Source organism: Chenopodium album, chromosome 6 (genome assembly GCF_948465745.1).
Source record: "Chenopodium album chromosome 6, dcCheAlbu1.1, whole genome shotgun sequence".
Classification (NCBI taxonomy): domain Eukaryota; kingdom Viridiplantae; phylum Streptophyta; class Magnoliopsida; order Caryophyllales; family Amaranthaceae; genus Chenopodium; species Chenopodium album.
In genome coordinates, this window is record NC_137839.1 from 40,010,126 (window position 1) to 40,035,212 (window position 25,087).

The 25,087-nt window shown below is 44.2% G+C and overlaps 1 pseudogene; it reads right to left on the bottom strand.

Moving 5' to 3' along the window:
• Positions 1 to 24,320: 24,320 nt before the first annotated feature.
• Positions 24,321 to 24,419, bottom strand: LOC145637591 (small nucleolar RNA R71; annotated as a pseudogene).
• Between the last annotated feature and the right edge of the window lie 668 nt (positions 24,420 to 25,087).

Sequence of the window (25,087 nt, forward strand, 5' to 3'; positions counted from 1 at the left end):
GATGCCTGTACCTGCAAAGCAAACGGACCGCCGGATGGTCGGTGGTCCGCCTCCGAAGACTAAGTCAGTAAATATTCGGAGATAAAACGTGCGGAAGTAAAGTTATCTGCTTGAATTCCAAGCTCAGGTAAAGTGCTGTGTGTTCCTTGAAAACGACAGCTCTGTGGTAAGTGACGTATTGTCTCGTATTGTGTGTCAAAAATTCTCTCTCTTTTTTCGTGTGTCGTCATAAATGACGTAATGTCCCTATTTATAGAGAAGAGTGTGCCCTCCTAGGATCTCGTGACCTAGGAGTTAGGTCACGCCGGTTTGCGGCGCCTCGGGATTTGGGCCTTAGAAGGCCGCCATCCCAGGGCCAATACCTGAGTGACACGTGTCACTGTGCCCAAAAGGATTCTGAAGCACCTTTTGGGTGACACGTGTCGCCGACTGAATGGTCCCTGCTGGACTTTCTGTCCACGTAGGACGGAGAAGAGTCCTCCCTCCACGTGTCATCATTCCGTAGGTCCAAATGGCACCTATATGGAGGACACGTGGCACTTTCTGATTGGGCCACTTGGCCGGGTATAAAATACCCAAATCATTTGCCCCTCACAGGGGACACGTGCATTGCACGCGACTCCTGTGACAGGTGTCAGTATCTGAGTGGTCAGATTCAAAAATTACTGGAGGGAAAAATTAGGGTTTTTACCCCCCTATAAATAGTAAGGTTTGACCCCCCTCGTGGATTCACACCTTGGCGAATCTCTGGAGAATCTTGGACTTTTTGACTTAAAGAATCTCAAAATTCCCTAAGCGTTTTTCAAGCATCCGACACTCGGCTACCAGTTCGACTGTTCTTTAGTCAACCAGGCGTCTTTCTCCCTTCTTCTAAAGGTAACACCTGTATTTTCTTTTTACTCTTCATTTTTTCTTTGTTTTCGAAAAAATGGTTCCCCAATTGCATGCGGCACGGCGTAGGATAGTGATCAGCCGGTCACCGGGGACGGCTGAGTCTAGAACTAGCAGTGCCGAATGCTTGGCCAAAGACCCTGCTTTGCGAACTTCTCCGAATCCGACCGTTTCCGTGTCTGTGCAGGACACTATGGCCAGAATCAAAAGAACAGCAAGACAGTGTAGCTCCGATGGAGTTTTCTACCATTCGGATGGGTCGACTGTTTTTTCAGACGGCTCAATAAGGGTGCCTCGAAGTGAGCTGTCGGAACACCCTGACAGCCCTTCCTATCTTCCTCCTACCCCCACTTATTACCATTCGCCCACATCTAGTGGAACTCCCAGTGATGGAATCCTGGGGGAGGCGGATGAAGAATATCAACCCGGGCCTTCTGGACAGGCGCCGGAAGAGAGTCTAGGGGAGGACCCCGCTGGCACCAGTCGGCGGTCCCCTAGCTCTAATGAGAGCTCTGATGACGAGTCGGCCTCATCATCTTCTTCAGAGAATGCCTCCGTAAAATCAGAGGAGGCTAGGTCAAACATAGATTCTGCCAGAGAGTCCCTGGCAGTGGATAGAGGGGAAAGCTGGGCCGAGCCGAGTGCTTCCAGGCGCTTGGAGAGAGCCCCCTACTATCAGCATGTTCCGCCAGGCAGGCGGAGTGCCATGGCATCCGGCCTTGCCAATTTTAGGCGCAAGGTCGTCCTAGGCTATGGCTACACTTTGTCGGTCCCTAACGAGGGCGACACCATAACCTGGCCGAGCCTGGCCAGCTATCAAGACAAAGCATTCGGCTGCTATGAAGCGGCCTTCCAGGCTGGCCTCCGCTTCCCTCTCCATCCGGCCGTGGAGAGGATCTTGGACGGATACCAACTAGGTATCTGGCAACTTGTACCCAACTCCTGGATCAATATTCTGGGGTACGTTGCCGCCTGTGAGATGCTGCAGGTGGAGGCGAGCTTTGAAGCATTCGCCCATATGCACTATCTGAGCAGGGCGCCTGCTAGGGGCGGTGAAGGCTGGTACACCTTGACCACTTGCAAGGGGTACATGATGGCTGTTGGCAAAGAGAACAAGTGGAAAGACTGGAGGACTAAGTTTTATATAGTCAAGTCTGCCGACAGCCGCCTGAACCAAAAGTATAACAGGTGGAATAAGGATCCACCTCTCCTAGCAGGCAGGAGCGCATTGCCGCCTATTCCCAGGCGGGCAAAGGAGGAGATCATGGACGCGGGGTTGTTTACCGTGTCCGTGTGGACGAATGATGAGGGGGACAAAGAGGTCACCCCTCAATGCTATCTCCCTTTGTACAAGTGGTTTGAAGAAGGGACATTCTTAGCCGCCTGTGGGCTAAGTTCTGAGATGCCGAGAGGTAGTCGGCCGTCTGTTTTATATGCAAATTACTTCCGCTTTTCAGTACTTGTTTAATGATGCTAATCACTTGTTCATTTTTGCAGATAAAGCAATGGAAAAGCTCTCGGCCACAAGGAAGCCGGCTCTATCTGCTGCTCGATATAGGTCGAACGTTTTAAACAGGGCAGAAGTAACCACCCACACCAAAGTGGATGAACAGAAAACTGGCGGCACCTCCAAGGTAGAAAATTGCTCTTTTATTTCTGATCAATATTAAATTTGCCCGAATGATTTCTAACTTGCGTTTATCTTGTGTTGATGTAGGGTGCGCCTTCCAAATCTCCTTCAAAACCATCCGACCCTAAAATCCAAAAGACTAGGGCGGGTGATGTGAGCGCATCCGGCAAGGGCGGCCGGAAGCACGTTGCTCATAAGCCTAAGAAGGGCCCAGACGCCTCTCCTCTCGAAGCTGAAAAGGAGATCAGCAAACCGGATGCCCAGAGGGCATCGAAGGGTGGCTTTAAGCAACCCACCACTGCTGTCGGCTCAGCAGGAGAGAAGAGAAGCCTGGGGAGAGAGGAGGAACAGAAGGACGACGGTAAAATTCATTCGCCCCCCTTGTTCTCCCATATAGATGTACTTTAGTTATTTTCTCTAACTTTCTCTCCTTCTCAGTTCCGGTGCAGAGGCCGACTGTAGTCCAGATGGCCAAGTCCATGCTGAGGGCGGTCGATCCTGACGACAAGGCGTCTGTCAGAGGAGTCGGCACCCTTGACTTGGATGGCATCTTGGGGAACCTCTGCGAGGTATGAGTTAGCTCAAGCAACTTTCTCTTTTTTTTTTTTTTTTTTTTTTTAAGCATTATTCCTTTTTCCACCTGGTTTTAACCATTCGGCTCTTTTGCAGGCCATGCTGCGCGTCCAAGGGCTCAGGCAACCCCTCAAGGAGAAATCCAAAGAGGTAACAGTCGCTAAAGCTCAGGCAACCCCTCCAAGATGACGCTTGATATGATGTATTCGCAGGCGGAAGCCAATATGCAGGTGAAGAAGGACCTGGACTCGGCCCGCCTGCGCATCACTTCCCTTAAGAAAGAGATTACAACTCTTAAGGAGAAGCTCGAGCCTCTTCAAGATGCCAAAGAAGAGGCCGAGAGAGCCAAGCAGAAGGTGGGCCGCCTGGAGCAGCGCCTCAGCAACCAGGAGCATCAGCTGAAGTCCAAGTTTGAGTCCGTGGCTGATCAAGAGAGAGAGGCTCTTGTTAAGCAAATGATGAGCGATTATGAAGCCATCATGCGGGACACTTGGGCGGCTGTACAGCCGGACTCGGACTATCAGATTTGGAAATCCAAATTTGACGAAGCCAGCAAAGCATTCGACGCTCGCCTTATTGAAGAGGCTGAGAATGCTGAGGCCGAGGAAAGTTCTGGGTCCGACTCTTCTGGGGAGTCGTCCTCTGGTGGCGAGGAGGAGGATCAGGCGGAGGAGCCAGAGAAAAAGGAGGAAGAGCAGCCGAAGGACGACAAGCCGGCTACCACTGAAGAGGCTCTCCCCTGATCACTTAAGCTTTTTATTTTTTCTGTTTCTGTGGCCGAATGGCCAAGTACTTTGTTTTTCCGGCCTGTGTGCCGAGTATTTGTATCTTTACCGACCGAGGGGTCGGGTAATTTGACAATCTTTCTGGCTTTGCCAGATAACAATCTTAACCAATCGTCTGGTGACGATTGGTCTTTAATTTAAATCCTTCGGCTATTTGGCTGAAGTTATCCATATTGTTGTTGTCCTTTGCATTTTTGAATTTTTCATTGCATGTTTTTGGCTAAGTATTATAACCTGTATACCATGCGAATGTTCTTGCCCCTGGACGGATGTCGGGTGGTTTCGGTTTATTGGATTGATTGACTTAGAAATTTTTGATACTTAAAAGAGTATGCATGGTTTCTAAGTCAATCAATCACTATGGTGATTGCCCCAAACCACGCGGCAGACGTCCATCCAGAATTGGAAAACATAAGTGTTCATTCGGCCATTGGCTCGAACTAACTCAAATTTCCAACTTAGCTAATTTGCTAAGGGTAAACCTCCGCTTGGTCTGCCCCATAAGCAAAAAACAAGCGCCTCCGGCCATAAGCCTCTTTGAGATAAAATGCTAAGTTTGTAACTTAACCAATTTTCTTTTAAAAATAATTGTCCGCCTGTCTTGCCCCATAGGCAAGGATCAGACGTCATCCGGCCAATAGCCTCAATAATTGCTAAGTAGTTAACTTAACTTGTATAAAATATTCTGCCTGTTTTGCCCCTGAGCAATAACAGGCGCATCCGGCTTTATGCCTCAATTAGCCTCTACTCATGAAACAGTGACGACTGCGTTAAATAGAAAATTCAGGTCTTTTAGATTTCACTTTCGATTAAAACAAACGACTGCGAATGCTGCCTAAGCATTCGGTAGGGCCGCTTGATATATTCGTAGAGCAATGTGCCACCCAAATGGGAGATGCTTCTCCTCGACGAATTCGCCCAAATGGACGTCGCCGGTTATCTGACTCATGTTGGAGCAGACGGTCATGCTCATGTTGGAGCAGACTGTGACCATTCGGTCTCTTTTTGTTTATTAACATCCGGCCATAGGCCTCATCATGTTTTTATCTGGCCTTAGGCCTCTTAAATGATCAAGTAAATATTCATCAAGTGTTGGTGTAAACTTGATGAATTTCGTAGGGACGACTGTTCTAAAACAATCGGCTCCTTCAGAGGGATTGGGGCGTCTGCTGTTGGGACAGACGTTTTTCAGACATATTGGCCGTCTGTATTTGGTACAGGCGGCACTTAAAAAACTTAAATAAAAAGATAAGTTGGGAAATGAAGGCATATTCTCATTAACTATACGTGAGATTTACAAAATTGAGGTCTTTACATTCGTACTTAGAAGTAGTACTTTTTCAAGTTGTCTACATTCCAAGTTCTGGGCAGCTGCCTGCCGTCTGGTTCTTCCAGGCGGTAGGTGCCGTCTCTTATCTCCTCATAAATTCGGTAGGGGCCTTCCCAATTTGGGGTTAGCTTTCCCTGTTCATTCGCCCTACCGACTGCCTCCATTTTCCGTAGCACAAAGTCCCCCACTTTGAGAGGACGCTTGTGTACTCTTTTGTTATAAGCCCGAGTCATTCTCAGACGGTATATCTCATGACGCAAGGCAGCATTGCCCCTGCGTTCTGGAAGTGAGTCCAATGCTAGGCGCATGGCCTCCCAATTTGCCTCTTCATCATACAACATGATTCGAAGGGTAGGCTCATAGTGCTCGATGGGCAGAACAGCTTCTGCACCATACGCCATTAGGAACGGGGTTTCTCCCGTTGCCCCTTTAGCAGTCGTTCTGATGGACCAAAGGACGTGTGGTAATTCATCCGCCCAAAGGCCACCAGCCCGCTCAATCTTCTTTTTAATTCCGTCTGAGATTAACTTGTTGAAGGCTTCGACCTGGCCGTTTGCTTGTGGCCGGCCGACTGATGCGAAGAAGCTTGAGACCCCCTGGTCTCCCAGCCAAGTCTTGAGTTGAGGCGTCTCAAATTGAGGACCATTGTCAAAAACCATAGACATGGGCACCCCGAAACGAGTGATTATGTTCCTCCAGATAAAGGAAATGACGTCTTTAGTCTTGATGTTTTTTACTGCCTCAGCCTCTACCCACTTAGTAAAGTAATCCACAGCCACAAATATATAGCGCTTGCCGCCTGGTGCAGTTGTATATGGCCCCAGAATGTCCATGCCCCATTTGGCAAAGGGTATTGGGCTGTGGATGGCCGTCAGGTCTGTAGCCGGACGATGGATGAGCTTGCCAAACTTTTGGCACTTGTCACATTTTTTCACCATTTCCATGGCATCCGACTCCAGAGTCGGCCAAAAGTAAAGCCGCCTGGCCTTGGCCGCGAGGGATCTGCCGCCTATATGGGAGGCGCAGAATCCTGAATGTAACTCTTCGAGAACTTCCTTCCCCTTTTCAGGGGTAACACACTTCAACAGGGGTTTCAAAAAGCCAGCCCTGAAGAGCTCTTCTTGCCGTAACTCGAAGTTAGCTGCTCGTTTTTTTAGAACAGCCGCCTCCCGTGGTGAGTCAGGGAGCGTGCCGTCAGTAAGATAGGTCCGGATGCTGTCCATCCAGGTTGAGCTTCGGTCAAGAATTCCAATGGGGTCTTCCTCTGATATACTTCTTTTTTCCATGACCTCCCAGAAGACTGACCGAGGCGTTTCACAGGAGGCGGATGATGCCAACTTGGACAGAGCATCCGCCTGATTGTTTGAAGACCTGGGCACCTGAGTTAGATGAAATTCTTCAAGTGACCCAACTTCACTCTTGACCGCCTGCAAATACTTTATCATGGCCGGATGAGTGGCCTCGTACGTTCCATTAACCTGGAGTACGACCAGTTGAGAATCAGAGCAGGCGGATACCTTCTTCGCCCCTGCCGCCTTGCAATACCGGATGCCGGCCAGCAGGGCCTCATACTCGGCCTCATTATTAGAGACCTGAAACTTGAACCGTAGTGCGTATTCGTACTTATCTCCTTCAGGAGATTGACAGATAATCCCCGCACCACAGCCGTTCACAGTGGAGCTCCCATCCACATATACTTTCCAGACCTGGTCCGTATTGTCCGGAACAACCGGCCTTGTCATTTCGACAATAAAGTCAGCGAATGCTTGTCCCTTTATTGCCTTCCTTGATTCATAAGTGATTTCTAATCCTTGTATTTCGATTGCCCATTTGAGCATTCGTCCAGAAGACTCCAAGGTTGTGAGTGGCCGTTTGATCGGTTGGTCAGTATAGACCTCTACCGCATGCGCCAAGAAGTAAGGTTTAAGCTTCTTGATGGCCATGTAAAGGGCAAGGCCGAATTTCTCAACCATGGGGTACCGAAGCTCCGCATTTCTCAAAACATGGCTTATGAAATACACCGGGAGCTGGATGTCGTCTCTTTCAGCTAAGAGGACAGCACTGAGGGCATGATCAGAGACGGTTAAGTACATGAAGAGCTTCTCTTTAGGCAAAGGGCTGACAAGCCTCGGCAAAGAGTGCAGATGAGTTTTTAGCCTTTGAAAGGCCGCCTCTGCATCATCCCCCCATTCAAAGTTTGTCTTCTTTTTGATTGCCTGGAAAAAGTAGAGACACTTGTCGCCTGAACGGCTAAGGAATCTCCCCAGGGCTGCCAGACAACCTGTTAGTTTTTGCACTTCCTTCACAGTACGGGGCGACTGCATGTCGATTACCGCCAGTATTTTCTCAGGGTTGGCCTCTATTCCTCTTTGGTCAATCAAAAATCCGAGAAACTTCCCAGACTCAACACCAAAGACACACTTTTTTGGGTTAAGCATGACCTTGTGCCGCCTGAGTGTGGCGAATGTTTCTCGGAGATCAGCAAGGTGATCCGCCTGCTGTTTGGATTTGACTATCATATCATCAATGTACGCCTCTACATTCCTTCCGATTTGATTAATGAAGACCGTATTAATCATTCGTTGGAAGGTAGCAGGCGCATTCTTCAAACCAAACGGCATCACAGTATAACAGAACAACCCCTGATCAGTGACGAATGCCGTCTTTTCTTGATCTTTTTTCCACAGGGGGATCTGATGGAAACCTGAATAGGCGTCCATGAAACTCATCAGGGCAAGTCCGGCTGTTGAGTCGACCAGACTGTCGATCTTAGGCAGTGGATAACTATCCTTTGGACATGCCTTGTTGAGGTCTGTGTAATCAACACACATCCGCCAAGTTCCATTCGGCTTTTTTACTAACACAACGTTAGCCACCCACTCAGGGAAGTTGCACGGCCGAATGAACTTGGCATCTAACAGCTTTTTTACTTCGGCAGCTGCCGCCTGACTTCTTTCTTCGCCGTGGTTTCTTTTCTTTTGCCGGATGGGCTTCTTATTAGGATCCACGGCGAGTTTGTGGACGGCAAGATCCGGGCTGATGCCTGGCATCTCTTCCACTTCAAAGGCAAAGATGTCTTTGAATTCCTTGAGCAGCTGGTGAAGGTTTTCACCCAATTTTGCAAAGGCAATCGTCCCCACCTTAACAGTCCGCTCTGGACGGCCATCATCCAGAGGGATATCAATGTGCTCTCCAGTAGGCTGGGGACGAAGATCATCCGACCTTTCCCCGGTCAGTGATTGCTATTGCTTTTCTTTTTTGACCACCACCAGCTGATCAGTCTTTCTTTTCTTTCCGGCTGGTGGGGCCGACTGTTCTTCCTCGACATCGTCGAGGTCAATCATTTGCTTGCCCCGGCCAGATGCTGCGGCCGCAGGCTTGACGTCCGAGAGATAACACTCTCGAGCCGTCTTTTGGTCCCCATTAAGGGAACCAACTGTTCCATCATCCTTCTCATACTTGAGTAGCATGAGAGCAGGGATGATGACGGCCTTACACTCATTAAGAGTGGGTCGGCCAAAGATGAGGTTGTAAGCCGTGAGCTCTTCAACCACTAGGAGACGGATGGTCATGTGTCGACCGTCTCCCCTGCTTCCCAGGCGGACAGGTAGGTCGATTCGTCCGACTGGGTGCACAAGTCCTCCTCCAAACCCAACTAAGGTGTGGGTGACCTCCATCATGCTATCCGGTTTGTACTTGAGATTGGACAAGCATTTGAGGCTGATGAGGTCAGAGGAACTTCCTGTGTCAATCAGAATTCGGCCAACCAGCTGGTTGGCGACTTTACATTCAATGACAACAGGGTCATCATGCGGCCGACGGACTTTGCCTCTGTCCTGTTCGGTGATGACAACTTTAGGGAAGGTGGATGTGCTAGATGTATCCCCCTCCTCAACAGAATTGACCATCTTTCTTAGATGGTCCTTGGTACCCCGAATGGTCGGGCCACCACCGGCAAATCCGCCTGCTATCGTGTACACCGGTTCTTCATCAGTTTCGGCACTCACAGCAGGCTGGGGAGTCTTTTTCTTGGACTGCCCCGGATTTGCTTTTGAAGTCACTTTGGACTTCACATAGGACTTAAGCTGTCCTTTGTCGGCCAGTCGGTCGAGCTCCCGCTTGAGACTAAAGCAGTCGTTCGTGTCATGGCCAACATCCTCATGGAAATGGCAATGCTTGTTTTTGTTCCTATTTTCAGCGGAACCTTTCATAGCAGTCGGCTTTTCAAGAGTTAGCCGATCCTTAATTTCCAAAAGGATGAAGCAGCAGTCCTTGTGAAATTCGTACCTTGGGACGTACGGTTTCCACTCTTTTTTCTTCTTCTGGGCCGGTTGATCAGAGTTATCAATGGCCCAGACTTGATTTTTCTTTTTGCTCTCTTCTGGCTTAGGAGCCGGCTGAGCAGACCGAGTCTCCTTCTGCCGGCCGGACTTCTTATGGTCCGACTGCTTATTGGAGGAGCAGAGTTCGGTCGCCTGTATGTAGGCTTCCGCCTCTCGCAAGGCTCCTTGCAGAGTAAAGATTTGTTTGCGGACGAGTTCGTACTTAAAAGTAGACCCGTCCTTCAGACCCTTAAAGAAGTCTGTGAAGGCAACCTCATCAGACAGCCCATGAATCTGGATTCGGACCAGATTGAACCGCCTGACGTAGGATCGCAAACCTTCTCTATCTCCCTGCTGTACATTGCCCAAGTCAAGACTTGTCTTTTTGGCAGGGATGTTCATAGAGAAGTTTGATGCAAACAAGAACGCAAGCGTCTTGAAGCTATTTATGCAGCCAGCCGGCAGGTTGCCAAACCACTGCTGGGCTATGCCCTTCATGGTGGCTGGAAAGCAACGACACCATGCGGCATCATCCAACCCTTGTAAATACATGAGGTGGGTGTATGCTAGCAGGTGGTCTTCTGGGTTGGAGGTCCCGTCATAGGCTCCAACCAGAATGTTTTTAACTTTGGCCGGCTGTACGGCTTCAGTTATTTCCCTGGAGAAAGCAGAGGGTTGATCTCCAAGGTGTTGCAGCCTAAGCTGCCAGTCCATCGGCTGATAGCCGTATGCCGCCTGTCCTCCATAGAGGGTAGGTTGCATGTAAGGTACAACTGGCGCCTGGTACAATGGCTGTGCCATGTACTGGGCGGACTGAATCACATGTGGCCCAGACTGAACCCTTTGGCTGCTTGCTGGGGTCTCATGTACAGACTGGGAACACCTCATAGAGGTATTCCGAAAGCTATCATGATAAGTCGACGTTGAAGCCGACTCTGATTGCTGGGTTCTCCTCTCCTCAATGTATTGCCGAGCGTCAGAGAATGTTTTTTTTGCTACCATCCGGCTGTATGTGCCGGATGGGTTTTCTTGCGCCCATTTCTGGGAAACGGAGCCGATTAAGGTCAAATTGGGGCCTGGCCTTCTCCTTAGGAGCAGGATGAGGAGTCGGCTGACGGTCCCTGACCGACTTCTGTTTGCCAGCTTGGGCTGGCTTCTTGGCCGACTGCTCCTTTCTAGGAGTAGGCGACTTCTTTGAGGCGAGCTGCTTGATTTCACCCCTGAGGCTGCTCAGGAGTGACATTAGCTCATCCCGAGTGACGGGAGTTGATCCTGCCGCCTGAGAAGGATCAACCGGCCGCCCCGAGGGCTTCTTTGGCTGGCCAGCAGTTTTGCTTGGTCCTGCCTGAACATGGGGACGCTCTCGCCGTTCCTTACTGCGGATGCGTTTAGAGATGAGGGATCCATTTGGATCCACATAGGTTTCGACATCAGCGTCGTCACCTGAGTCATGGTCCGTTTGGACCAGTACATCATTTGGAGGCCGAATGGTCTCCGAATTTGGTACAAGCTCTTGTGAAGCCATTTCAGAGGTACTCTCCCCACAGACGGCGCCAAATGTTTCGGGGGTTTTTGTCCCTCGGGAGAGTTACAACACTGAAACTGGATCCAACTGAGGATGCCTGTACCTGCAAAGCAAACGGACCGCCGGATGGTCGGTGGTCCGCCTCCGAAGACTAAGTCAGTAAATATTCGGAGATAAAACGTGCGGAAGTAAAGTTATCTGCTTGAATTCCAAGCTCAGGTAAAGTGCTGTGTGTTCCTTGAAAACGACAGCTCTGTGGTAAGTGACGTATTGTCTCGTATTGTGTGTCAAAAATTCTCTCTCTTTTTTCGTGTGTCGTCATAAATGACGTAATGTCCCTATTTATAGAGAAGAGTGTGCCCTCCTAGGATCTCGTGACCTAGGAGTTAGGTCACGCCGGTTTGCGGCGCCTCGGGATTTGGGCCTTAGAAGGCCGCCATCCCAGGGCCAATACCTGAGTGACACGTGTCACTGTGCCCAAAAGGATTCTGAAGCACCTTTTGGGTGACACGTGTCGCCGACTGAATGGTCCCTGCTGGACTTTCTGTCCACGTAGGACGGAGAAGAGTCCTCCCTCCACGTGTCATCATTCCGTAGGTCCAAATGGCACCTATATGGAGGACACGTGGCACTTTCTGATTGGGCCACTTGGCCTGGTATAAAATACCCAAATCAACTAGCCATATGTCCAAGGCCTTGACACCTAAAGCATCTTCTTGGGGCTGGTTTTGGGTTGGAATTTTGGGTGTTTTGTGAAGGTGGTTTAGAAGTAGGCTGATTGGATGTGGGTTTGAAAGGTGGGAAATTGGATGTTTGCTTTCTTTGGGGAAATGAGGTTTGAGATGCAAAACGTGATGATTCACTTTTGCCTCTTGCTTTTTGTTGCTGCTCAATCTTATGTGCTAAGATAATGAGCTCTTCAAGGGTGGTGTAAGGGTGTAGTTCGGCCACATTGGCTATTTTTGGGTCAAGTCCGCCTAGGAACCGAACCAAAGTTTGAGGCTCATCTTCCTCTACTCCACACTTCATAACAAATCCTTCAAACTCCCTAGCATATTCCTCTACTGATTTCGTACCTTGCTTAAGGTTATGGAATTTTGAAAAGTTTTCTTGCACATAGTATGTGGGAAGAAACTTTTGTTTCAACAATTTCTTCATCTTAACCCATGATCTCACTTTTTCTTTGTCTTGCCTTTCCCTCTTGGCGCACACACTAGCCCACCAAGTTGAGGCATATTTTCGTAGCTTCAAGGCCACAATTTTCACCTTTTTCTCTTCCGGTGTTTGCTTATAGTCAAACACTCTCTCCACCGTTCTTAACCATTCTACAAACTCATCAGCATCGAGTTTGCCATCATATTCAGGAATGTCTGCTTTTATGTCGTTATTAGGCCGTGATCTTTCTCTTTCATGAGAAGGTCTATCATTGTGATTGAAATTAGATTCACTCAATTCTTCATCACTATGATTGGGTGAGCCCTCTTTTTGATGGCGCAACTTAGTAGAAAGATCTTTTAACTGATCTTGCAGATATTGCATTCGTTGCTCCATATCTTCTTTCTCTTGTGCAACCTTATTGACATATTCTTGCCAATTAGGGGGTGGGATGTCGGACATGGTTTGTGTTTGGGGTATGTGTTTAGGTATGTGTTTTGCTAGATGCCCCTCCTTCTAGCGCCAAATGTTGTATATTTGGAGTAACACTCGAAATACACAAGGGATAAACCAAGGGATAGATAAGGCTAAAGAACCAAAGGCTTCTTAGATAAAGTCACACCACTAAGAAACGTTTTGGATTCCTAAGATCACAAGCCAACTAGTAGCCTAAACTAGCTAACTAAGCAAAGGAAACGAAATTCCAAATCCAAGAATTTCAGGTTTTGTTTCTAATCCAAGAAACGAACGTAAGACAAGTTTTTTTTATGTTTGAATAATCTGCTTTTCTCATTCACATTTGCTTGTTATTTATAGTAAACAAGCATCCTAAATACAAGCTAAATCAAGTGACTTTTCAGCTCACTTGTACACGCCTAAACTAAGCATCAAAGTCAGCTTTAGTGTCTAGATACATCAATTAAAGGAAGCCTTGTTTAACTAGATACATAAGCTTAAAAAGTGGCGGCCATAACCTCCTCAATTAAGCCTCATCAAATCTGAAATAAAGGAGTGTAACTCCCCTAGAATCACGTCCAATAAGGCAGCAAGTAAGAGCATAACCTTCCCTAGAATCACGCCTCAACCAAGCAGCAAGTAAGAAGCAAAACAGCCCCTTAATTCACGCCCAATTCAAACAGCAAAAAGAAGTGTAACTCCTCCTTGATTCAAGCCTTGGATCAAGCTTGAATGTATGTAGACAAGAGTGTATTTGGACGCCTTTTGATGCTCAATGCTGGCAGCAAGAAACGCCCATATGAATGCCCACTTGATGGCTTATAATTCCTGCATTGATGCTGCTTGTAACACCCATTTGAAGCCTTGAGATTCCTCCAAAAGAATTTTGGATTCTATGTTGTTTTCCATGCTTAAATGGCTGCCTTCTTCATGTATCTTGTACTTGAACTTTATGTGAATGTAACATTACATTTTGAACTTTAGCAAACTAAAGAAAACTAAAGAAAAATGCAACTAATAATGCAATTAATTTGCAAACTTAAAATAAGACTAAAGTTTACAATTTATTCAAAGCATAAAATGAACTAGAATGAACTAGTTAATAAGAACAACAAGAAACTCAAAAGATTGAATATCTTGCTGCACATGGATAGAACGCATAGCACCAATGCATGATGCTACGTCTTGAACTAAAGAAACGTCCATAACCAAGTTGTTAGGCTTGGCTACAACAACCGATGATGTGAATTATTGATCCGAAAATCAACAAAACACAAGGGATATGTTTAAGTCTAATTCTATACAGGAAATCCACCAAGAATTAAACAAAAACTAAGATTAATCAATTAAGAATCCACCTAATTAATCAATCCAAACGAATGTTTTAACTAAAACAAGCAAAACAGCAATTGATCGCAATCAACCAAAACTCAAGTATGCAACTTAAGAAATAAATCTGAATATTAATCTATGTATCTTTATTCGTGTGTTTACAGCCCTATTTATAAGACTTAGTTTACCTAGGAAGATTAGGACAAGTCCCTAATTCAATCCTAATTAAACTAGAATTCTAACTTGCTTGAAGAGCAAGCACCTTGGTGCACAAGCATACACCAAACTGATTTATTTTGCTAACTAACTGATTTTTAAAGCAACTAAATAACTAAATAAAAATTAAAGAACTAAATAAAGATTAAAGATCCTAATGCTTGAACCAAGAAAAACCCTTTCAAGTGAAAGGTAAAAACTTGTAAGCAAAATCTAAGTAAAGAAAATTCAAGAAAGTTCAAGAAAGTGAACTAGACTCCAAGAAAAACCACTAAGCAAACCGTGGCTTTGCTTTGATATCCAAGAAAGTGTCCATGCAATGCTTTGCTTGAATCAATGTTTAGGGATAAACTATCTTGATGAATGATAAGCAAATCTTCGAAGTCCTCCATGCTTGGACTTGCATCAACCGACCATCCGGCGGTCCGTTTGCTTTGCAGATACAGGCATCCTCAGTTGAATCCAGTTTCAGTGTTGTAACTCTCCCGAGGGACAAAAACCCCCAAAACACTAGCCTCCTCTTTGACTGCCTGAAGATATTTGATCATAGCCGAGTGAGTTGCCTCATATTTTCCCTTATAATGGCTTAAGACCAACTGTGAATCAGAGTAGGCGTCAATAATTCACATACGGAATCCCTTGTGTTTTGTTGATTTTCGGATCAATAATTCACATCACCTTGGCAATATGATAGATTTGTGAAGTTTGATGGAAGGACTAATGTGTATGTTGTGAGAAAAAGAGAGATCGGTTGCTTTAAAACCTTTGATAAGCAACAAGTCTTCTAATGTTACCTCTAATTCGAAGATTTCTTATTTGATTAGTGAGAGGGAATTAGAAAAAGAGATTTGCAGCAACAATGTGGTATATATACTTGTTTCTAGTGAGATTCGAATTGATCAAGATAAACAAGCAAAGAGGCCGTATGAATTGGAATCTGTTTTAGAAGAATTCAAGGATGTCATTCCTAAGGAATTACCTCCGGGACTACCTCCTATTCGTGGGATAGAGCATCAAATTGACTTGATTCTGGGAGCACCATTACCTAATAAGGCAGCCTATAGAAGTAATCCGGAAGAAACAAAGGAGATGCAAAGGCAAATTGAAGAGCTTATGGCTAGAGGATACATGAGGGAAAGTATGAGCCCTTGTGCCGTGCCTACTTTACTTGTCCCAAAGAAAGATGGGAGTTGGCGCATGTGTATTGATAGTAGGAGTGTGAATAACATCACTATCAAATACCGATTTCCTATTCCAAGATTAGATGATCTACTTGATGAACTACATGGTTCAAAGTTGTTTTCTAAGATTGATCTTATGAGTGGTTATCATCAAATTCGAATGAGAGAAGGAGATGAGTGGAAGACAGCATTCAAGACTAAGTTAGGGTTGTATGAATGGTTGGTGATGCCGTTTGGACTCACTAATGCACCTAGCACTTTCATGAGGTTGATGCATGAGGTACTTAAACCTTTCCTTGGCAAGTTTGTTGTTGTTTATTTAGATGATATTCTGATATACTCTAAAAATTTGCATGATCATCTAAATCATCTAACAAGTGTGTTTGAAGTGTTAAGAGAGAAGAAACTCTATGCTAAGCTTGAAAAATGCTACTTCTTAGTGCCTAGTGTTACTTTTCTTGGTTATGTTGTATCAAAAGATGGAGTTTCAGTTGATCATTTGAAAGTAGAGGCTATTAAAACTTGGCCTATTCCTACTAATATGAGTGAATTAAGGTCTTTTCATGGTCTAGCTTCATTCTATAGAAGATTTGTCAAGAATAAGTTGATGCCTAGAAGTGAAGGTCCTTTCAAGATTATTGAGAAGATCAATGACAATGCTTATAAGTTAGAACTTCCGGGAGAATATGGAGTTAGTGCTACATTCAATGTTGGCGATTTGGCTAAGTATATTCCTGATGAAGAACTTCGAGATTTGAGGACAAATTCTTTCGAAGAAGAGGATGTTGCAAGTCTAAGCATGGAGAACTTCGAAGATTTGCTTATCATGCATCAAGATAGTTTACCCCTAAACATTGATTCAAGCCAAGCATTGCATGGACACTTTCTTGGATATCAAAGCAAAGCCACGGTGTGCTTAGTGGCTTTTCTTGGAGTCTAGTTCACTTTCTTGAACTTTCTTGAATTTTCTTTACTTAGATTTTGCTTACAAGTTGTTACCTTTCACTTGAAAGGGTTTTTCTTGGTTCAAGCATTAGGATCTTTAATCTTTATTTAGTTGCTTTTAAAATCAGTTAGTTAGCAAAATAAATCAGTTTAGGCGTGTGCTTGTTCTCCAAGGAGATTGGCATATGCTTGTGCTCCAAGGTGCTTGCTCTTCAAGCAAGTTAGAATTCTAGTTTAATTAGGATTGAATTAGGAACTTGTCCTAATCTTCCTAGGTAAACTAAGTCTTATAAATAGGGCTGTAACACACACGAATAAATACATAGATTAATATTCAGATTTATTTCTTAAGTTGCATACTTGAGTTTTGGTTGATTGCGATCAATTGTTGTTTTGCTTGTTTTAGTTAAAACATTCGTTTGGATTGATTAATTAGGTGGATTCTTAATTGATTAATCTTAGTTTTTGTTTAATTCTTGGTGGATTTCCTGTATAGAATTAGACTTAAACATATCCCTTGTGTTTTGTTGATTTTCGGATCAATAATTCACATCATCTTTGGTATCAGAGCAGGTTTGCGCAACTTTGGTAAAAATTAAATTGGGAACAATTGGCTGGGAATTTTTACGTGATTCTTTTTGCATTGAACTCTAAAAACGTCCAGCTATCACCATATAAAATTTCATAACTTTTAGTTGAGTATCGCGTTCTACACAGCCTCAAACATTTGGTGTTTGTGCACTGATTTGCGGATGGGAGTCCGGTTTTTGTGTTGCCTAGTTTTCCTTCAAGATTCGATCTTTTAATCAAGATTTTTGCATAAACTGACTTGGTTTGTGTAGGAATCATGAGTGACGAGGAGGTCCCACAAGTTCCAAGGGGATTAACCTTAGAACAAGCTCAAAATCTTAGAAGAGATAGGCGAATTGACGAGTTGGCAGCAAGGATGGATGATATATTAAAAAGGCTTGATACTCGTGCTGGAGATTCTTCAAGGAAAGGGAATTCTAACCCTAATTCTGGTTCAAGTGAGGAAGAACAACCAAGGAGGAACCCAAGGAGGCCACGAAATAATTATTCCTCAAGTGATGAATCACCAAGGCCTAGGAGGAGAGATCGACCAAAGGATGATGATAGGAACCTTAGATTAGATCTTCCTGAATTCAATGGGAGTATGAATGAACCTGAAAAATACTTTGAGTGGATTAGAAGGGCCGAGACACTCTTTGATTACAAGGAGTATGATGAAAGGAAAAGATGCAAATTGGCTGAATTAAAACTGACCGGTTATGCTAGTCTTTGGTATGATAATCTAAAGAAGAAGAGGCATAAGGAGGGGCGTGCAAGAATCTCAACTTGGGAACAACTCAAGAAGCACATGAAAAAAATGATCGTACCTAGTGATGATATTCAAGATGTTTATCTTAAGATGCAACTTTTTAAACAAAATTCTATGACTGTTGAGAATTATATTGGTGAATTTGAAAAGTTATGCATGCTATGTGGCTTAGAAGAGATTGTTGAGCATAAGATTGCTAGATTTATTTCGGGGTTGAATGATAATATTGCTGAAAAAGTTGAATTGCAACAATATTGGTCCTTTGAGGATGTTTGCAAGGTAGCTTTGAAAGTTGAAAAACAGATAAAGGGGAAGAAAGGGACGTACACTAAGCCCTTTGTAAAAGGTTTCACTAAACCTTTTGAGAAGAACAGCTTGGAGAAAAGTGGTTCTAGTTCGAACTACAAGGAGACTAAATCAAAATTTGAAGCTCCTAAAAAGCTTGTTGAAGATAGGAAGTGCTTCAAGTGTGGTAGTGTTGGTCAAATTGCAACTAATTGTCCATCAAAAAGAGTAATGACTGCTCAAGAGTGGGAACAAGAACAAGCTAAGTGTGAGCAGGGTAGTGACTATGTAGAAAAGAACGAAGAGGAAAACTTTGAAGAAGAGGAGGGACATATTGACGAAATTGATCCCGAGACTCATGGTCAAAGTTTGGTTCTAAGAAGGGCGCTACGCTCTAAAACCGTACCTATGGAAAACAATCAAAGGGAGAAAATCTTTCTTACAAGGTGCAAGGTAGAAGATAGGTTGTGTGACATGATCATAGACACGGGGAGTTGCACTAATGTGGTATCTACTACTTTGGTAGACAAATTGAAGTGGCCAACTACTGAACATCCAAGCCCTTATAAGCTTCATTGGCTTAATAATTCGAGTGATGTTAAGGTAACTAAACAAGCCTTAATCTCCTTTTCAATTGGTAAATTTCATGATAAAGTTTTGTGTGATGTTTGTCCTATGGATGCTTGTCATATACTTATAGGCCGTCCTTGGCAATATGATAGATTTGTGAAGTTTGATGGAAGGACTAATGTGTATGTTGTGAGAAAAAGAGAGACCGGTTGCTTTAAAACCTTTGATAAGCAACAAGTCTTCTAATGTTACCTCTAATTCGAAGAGTTCTTATTTGATTAGTGAGAGGGAATTAGAAAAAGAGATTTGCAGCAACAATGTGGTATATATACTTGTTTCTAGTGAGATTCGAATTGATCAAGATAAACAAGCAAAGAGGCCGTATGAATTGGAATCTGTTTTAGAAGAATTCAAGGATGTCTTTCCTAAGGAATTACCTCCGGGACTACCTCCTATTCGTGGGATAGAGCATCAAATTGACTTGATTCCGGGAGCACCATTACCTAATAAGGCAGCCTATAGAAGTAATCCGGAAGAAACAAAGGAGATGCAAAGGCAAATTGAAGAGCTGATGGCTAGAGGATACGTGAGGGAAAGTATGAGCCCTTGTGCCGTGCCTACTTTACTTGTCCCAAAGAAAGATGGGAGTTGGCGCATGTGTATTGATAGTAGGAGTGTGAATAACATCACTATCAAATACCGATTTCCTATTCCAAGATTAGATGATCTACTTGATGAACTACATGTTCAAAGTTGTTTTCTAAGATTGATCTTATGAGTGGTTATCATCAAATTCGAATGAGAGAAGGAGATGAGTGGAAGACAGCATTCAAGACTAAGTTAGGGTTGTATGAATGGTTGGTGATGCCGTTTGGACTCACTAATGCACCTAGCACTTTCATGAGGTTGATGCATGAGGTACTTAAACCTTTCCTTGGCAAGTTTGTTGTTGTTTATTTAGATGATATTCTGATATACTCTAAAAATTTGCATGATCATCTAAATCATCTAACAAGTGTGTTTGAAGTGTTAAGAGAGAAGAAACTCTATGCTAAGCTTGAAAAATGCTACTTCTTAGTGCCTAGTGTTACTTTTCTTGGTTATGTTGTATCAAAAGATGGAGTTTCAGTTGATCATTTGAAAGTAGAGGCTATTAAAACTTGGCCTATTCCTACTAATATGAGTGAATTAAGGTCTTTTCATGGTCTAGCTTCATTCTATAGAAGATTTGTCAAGAATAAGTTGATGCCTAGAAGTGAAGGTCCTTTCAAGATTATTGAGAAGATCAATGACAATGCTTATAAGTTAGAACTTCCGGGAGAATATGGAGTTAGTGCTACATTCAATGTTGGCGATTTGGCTAAGTATATTCCTGATGAAGAACTTCGAGATTTGAGGACAAATTCTTTCGAAGAAGAGGAGGATGATGCAAGTCTAAGCATGGAGAACTTCGAAGATTTGCTTATCATGCATCAAGATAGTTTATCCCTAAACATTGATTCAAGCCAAGCATTGCATGGACACTTTCTTGGATATCAAAGCAAAGCCACGGTGTGCTTAGTGGCTTTTCTTGGAGTCTAGTTCACTTTCTTGAACTTTCTTGAATTTTCTTTACTTAGATTTTGCTTACAAGTTTTTACCTTTCACTTGAAAGGGTTTTTCTTGGTTAAAGCATTAGGATCTTTAATCTTTATTTAGTTGCTTTTAAAATCAGTTAGTTAGCAAAATAAATCAGTTTAGGCGTGTGCTTGTTCTCCAAGGAGATTGGCATATGCTTGTGCTCCAAGGTGCTTGCTCTTCAAGCAAGTTATAATTCTAGTTTAATTAGGATTGAATTAGGAACTTGTCCTAATCTTCCTAGGTAAACTAAGTCTTATAAACAGGGCTGTAACACACACGAATAGAATTAGACTTAAACATATCCCTTGTGTTTTGTTGATTTTCGGATCAATAATTCACATCAAGATAGCACTCCCGTGCTGTCTTCTTGTCCCCGTTCAAGGAACCAACAGAGCCATCATCCCTCTCATACTTGATGAGCATGAGAGAAGGGATGATTACAGCCTTGGCTTTGTTGAGGGTTGGGCGGCCTAAGATGATGTTATAGGCGGTCAGTTCCTCAACAACCAAAAATTTGACGACTAGGTGTCGTCCTTTTCCTTTTTCACCTAGTCGGATAGGTAAGTCCATTCTACCGACTAGGTAAACCATCCCACCCCCAAAACCAACCAAAGGGTGGGTAATTGGATGCATGCTGCTGAGTTTGTATTTCAGCTTTTGCAGACACCGGAGACTGATTATGTCCAACGAGCTGCCGGTGTTAATAAGGATTCGCCCAACAAGCTAGTTGGTGACCTTACATTCAATGACGACCGTGTCGTCAAGCGGATGGCGGACGGTGCCCCTATCCTTCTCAGTGATCAGAACGTCAGGGAAGGAGGTGCTAGCTGCCGCCTGCTCATCATCATCATTGTCCATCTTTCGAAGATGGCTCTTGGTGCCCTGGATGGTAGGGCCACCGGATGAGAACCCGCCTGCTATAGTGTAGACCGGCTCTTTGTCAGTTTCCGAGCTACTAGCAGGCTGGGCTGTCTTAGAGGACTGCCCTGGGTTCTTCTTATTAGTCCCTTTGGACTTAGAAATGTAGGACTTTAACATCCCTTTGTCAGCCAGACGGTCCAACGCCCGCTGAAGGCTGAAGCAGTCGTTGGTGTCATGGCCAACTTCCTCATGGTATTGGCAAAATTTATTTTTGTTTCTTGATTGAATGGAACTTTTCATTGGATTCGGCTTCTCTAGAGACAGCCGGTCCTTGATCTCCATGAGGATAGAGTTGTAGTCCTTGTTAAACTCATATTTGGGGATGTACGGTTTAAATTCTTTCTTTTTCTTGTGGGACGGCTGGTCAGAATCATTCACCGTCCAGACTTCTATTCTCTTCTTGCTCTCATCTTTTTTCTTTGCCGGCTGAGCAAGCTGGCTGTCTTTTTGTATGTAAGACTTCTTGGAGTCCGACTGGCTACCAGGCTAGCAGAGGTCGGTTGCTTGAATATAGCTTTTTGTCTCCCTTAGGGCCGCCTGTAGGGTAAATTGCCCCTTTTCTGACTAGGTCAAACTTAAAGGTCGACCCGTCTCTTAGACCCTTAAAGAAGTCTGTAAAGGCTACTTTGTCAGACAGTCCTTGAATCTAAATTCTGGACAGATTAAACAGCCTGACGTAAGAGCGTAATCCTTCTCTCTCTCCCTGCTTAATGGTGCTCAAGTCAAGACTTGTTTTCTTCACAGGGATGTTCATTGAGAAGTTGGAAGCAAACAAGAAGCCCAGCTTCTTGAAACTATCAATGGAACCGGCTGGCAGGTTGCCAAACCATTGTTGAGCAATGCCCTTCAATGTAGTCGGAAAACATTGACACCAAGTGGCATCGTCCAACCCTTGTAAATACATGAGGTTGGTATAAGCCATGAGGTGTGATGAGTGTCATTTATGGCACTCATAGGGTAGTCTTTTAGGGTTATTTCTTTCCCTTTTTCATGCTTTCTTCTCTTATTTTTGGTCCTTTTTCCTTAGGTTTCTCTTTCTCCTCTTTTCTTTACAGTTCTCGTGTTTTCCTCGTGTTTTACTTTTATTTGGCTCTTTTTTCCTTTTATTTCCTTTCTTTGTTTGCTTGTGTAGGTATTTGGAGAATCACCTTTGCAAAGGAATCGAGTTGGGGCCTTAATGATCAAGTAAGGAAGAAGCATTTGGCCAGAGAGGGCTTAGAGAGGCCTTGGAGAGGCCTCGGAGAGGTCTCCAAGGTATTTCCAGCAGGCCGCGGGCGCGGGTCAGTGGAACCGCGGGCGCGGGCTTAAGAAGAGCAAATTGCAAGATTTTGGCAGGAGCTTCCCGCGGTTGCCCCGCGGGCTCTCCGCGGGCGCGGGAAATCTGGAGAGGGCGCTCCATCTCAGAGAGACCGCGGCCCCCTGATTGAGTTTTAGGAGCAGGGGATTGGCCGCGGGCGCGGGTCCATCTTGCCGCGGGCGCGGGTGCTGCCCAGAAAGCCCGCGGAGGGTTCCGTACCCATTTCTCCGCGGCCGCGGATTCATCGAGAGAGACCGCGGGATTTACCGGTTTCTTCTTTACCTATAAAGAGAATTGTAATTCCTTTTCAAAGGGGACTTTTTGATAATTTTTCATTAGCTTAGTTTTAGAGAGAGAATTTAGAGAGAAGTTAGAGAGAAGTTCTTGGTTCTGGATTTGTAACTCAACATTTGATCAATCAAGTTTGGATTTCTTCATTTTCAATCATCAATATTAGTGAGAATCTCTTCCTTCTTTCATCTTTTACTTACTTGCTATTTGATTTTTGCTTGTTGCTTGTTCTTCTTTGGATTTGAATTTGATATTGTTGATTATTTTGATTTCTCTTAGATTTTGATATAGAAATGAAGATTAAAGCTATTTCTAGTTATTTGTTCTTGAATTTCACCATGATTAGTGAGTAGATTAGTTGCTAGGGAAAGGGGGAAGCATGTTTGATTAATGAAATTGCTAGTTGATGCTCTTTGATTGATTGATTTGTTGCAATTAAATTGGTTGACATAGTTTTGCATGTGATTGATTAGACTAGGAGTGATCAACCTATAAGATTAATCTAGATTGCATTGCAACTCTTAATGACATGAACAATTGAATTGAAAGTTGCTCTAATTGATTGGGTTTGCTTGTGATCCTTCTTGATTTGCCTTTCATAGTGACACCTAGATTGGCCTATAGGAGATAGCATTTGAACTCTCTTGATTGCTACTATTGTTTGTCCATTGCAATACTTGAATTAATTAATTGAGCTCTAAACTAGCATTATCATTGAACTTGCATGTGGAACCCATATCCCTAGTGTCTAGACCTTTGTTTTACTTGATTAGACTTGTTTTAGTTTACCATAGTGCCAACCATAATCTCAACCCCATCTTCGAGGTAGCTTGACTTAGACTCTAGTTTTCATCATTGCATTCCCTAGGGATCGACCCTTAACTTGCCCTATATTCATATAAGGTTGGTTAGGTGTTTATAAATTTTGTTTGACTTGGGGGAAGGGTAGATAACGACATACATTTTCCTCTTGTCAAAATGGCGCCGTTGCCGGGGAGTGCTATTGGTGCTTAGCTTTTGTTGTTGAGTCTACTTCATTTTAATTGAAAAAAAAAATACAAAAAATTTTGTTTCTTTAGGCTACACTTGTAGCCGTGCTACTAATATTTTCTTTGAATTTTTGCATGCATAGAGCTCGTGATCGATCCATTGTGCCTTTTGACCCGGAAATTGAACGGACTCTCTCAAGGAGAAGAATAGCTCTAATCGATTCTCCTTGGGGTATAGTTCTTCAAGTGAAGAAGAGATTGAAGAAGAGCAAGGCATGGGAGAAAATCCGAGAGTGGCCTTGAAGGAGCTAGGAATACCCGGTGCTTATAGGTTTGAGAGCGGCATAGCTCCGCCTACAACACCGGCAAATGATTTCGAGATTCGGTCGGCCATGATCACCTTAATTGAGAGGAGGCAATATAGTGGGGCTAAGAATGAGAGCCCGTTGAACCATCTTAAAGAATTTGAAAAATATTGCAACACCATCAAAGTTAACGGAGTTTCTCAAGAGTTCATACGCCTTAAGTTGTTCCCCTTCTCTCTCATAGGAAGATCCTTAGAGTGGCTAGATAAAAAAGTGAAGCCCAACTCCTTGAGAACATAGGATGATGTTACAAAAGCCTTCTTGTCCCGCTTCTACCCTCAAAAGAAGACGGCGGAGGCAAGAGCCTTGATTCAAGGGTTCAAGCAAAGGCCAAATGAAAGCCTTTACGAAGCATGGGAGAGATACAAAGAGTATCAAAGGGAGTGCCCTCATCACGGAATCCCAACATACCAAGTGGTCCAAATCTTCTATGGCGGTTTAAGTCCCCAAGGCAAGTCATGCCTTGATGGGGGGGCCGGGGGTCCTATCATGAACAAGACCGAAGAAGAAGTGGTGGACATCATTGAGGACGTGGTGACGTACTATAGAGATTGGCAAGATGGGGAGAGATACTCTTCAAGCAAGCAATCTTCATTGTACTCGGTAGACCATCTAAATGCGATCAACAACCTTTCCTCCCAAATGACAAACTTGGGAAAGGAGATGACCGCAATCAAAGCCAAGTTGGAGAGCACTTCTACTTCATCCCAAGCTTCGAATCTTCCCTCCCAATTTAAGGGGAGAGGTACTCCTTCTAACTCTCAACCCCCTCCCTCTTCACATAATATGCCTATGGGTTGTTTGTTTTGTGATGCATGTGGATCGTATGATCATGACTCTAGTAATTGTCCTACTGAATGTGTTGATGAGTTTGATAACAATGAGAGTGAGCATGTGAATTATGTGTCAAATAATAATGCTCAAAGGTTTGATAATCAAAGAGGTCAATGGAATAGGAATTACCAAAACCAAGGCAATTTTGACAACTATAATTAAGGTGGTGGTTATAGAAACCAAGGGAACCAAGGTTCTCGTGGTAGCTATAATAACCAAGGTTATAGTGGCCAAA